The following is a 926-nucleotide window of genomic DNA, read 5'->3' on the forward strand; positions in this document are numbered from 1 at the left end:
AAAAACAACCCTCTCTATAAAATCGATAAATGAATATATAAATGTATAAACTTTTAAGGATCGCATAATACGTTTTGTTTAAACTTTTGTTTTTGAACTACAAACCTAGGCCTAATTTGAAAAGGAAACAAAGAAGCAACAACAAACAAACAAACAAAAAACCTGGAAAACCCAGTAGTGAACATAAATATCCTTACACTTAACCATTAATGGAAAGGATGTAGTTATTCTTTTTGAAACAGTTGAGGATATGTTATGCGAATGTTTTCAGTTTGAAGGGGAGAAAACACTGGCGAAGTTATGAAGATAAAGGATAAGTCTAGAAGTGAATAAAAAGTAGAGTATATGTGTGCATGGAAAGCCCAAATTGGACTTATTACAAACTTTATAATATTTATACCACTTTTTTTTTCTATTATAATCGACATTAGCTCCTAGTACCACAGTTTGGTCACACGCTCCCAGTGGCTTAGCTGCAAGTCTGCTGGCTTATGACACTAAAAACTGGATTTCGATACCTGTAGTAGGCAAAGCACAGATAGCCCATTGTGCAGCTTTGTGCTTAACAACTTGTCTGCGAATTGCACCTGAAGATTGCTCCGGTGAGTGCCGAAAGTGTGTGCTTATGAAGATATTTTGTTGAATTAATATATTGGAGGAATAAGTTTTAGATAGTTATGATGTGAATGATTACCCTAAGTATCATAAATTGTCTGTAGGAGGTTTTAATTGCATGGCTGTAATTTGTCTTAATTTGATTATGTTAAAAGTCTATAAATAGGAACTCAACAACAAGACAACAAATTATGAAAGTTTTCGAAAGTAATAGAATTTGCAACTGATTCATCAGGTGGAAAACGAAGTTTTATAATAAATATTAAAAAACACGGTAATACCAAAAAAAAAAAAAAAAATCTTTAATACGG

The 926-nt window shown here is 32.2% G+C and overlaps 1 long non-coding RNA gene across 1 annotated transcript in view; it reads left to right on the forward strand.

The window, feature by feature from the left end:
* Nucleotides 1–452: 452 nt before the first annotated feature.
* LOC111085969 overlaps nucleotides 453–926 on the forward strand; it is a 10834-nt gene continuing 10360 nt past the window's right edge. The window contains exon 1 of the long non-coding RNA XR_002610734.1: nucleotides 453–602. This is a non-coding gene — a long non-coding RNA (uncharacterized LOC111085969). The remainder of the gene's footprint in view (nucleotides 603–926) is intronic.

Source organism: Limulus polyphemus, unplaced genomic scaffold (genome assembly GCF_000517525.1).
Source record: "Limulus polyphemus unplaced genomic scaffold, Limulus_polyphemus-2.1.2 Scaffold750, whole genome shotgun sequence".
Classification (NCBI taxonomy): Eukaryota; Metazoa; Arthropoda; class Merostomata; order Xiphosura; family Limulidae; genus Limulus; species Limulus polyphemus.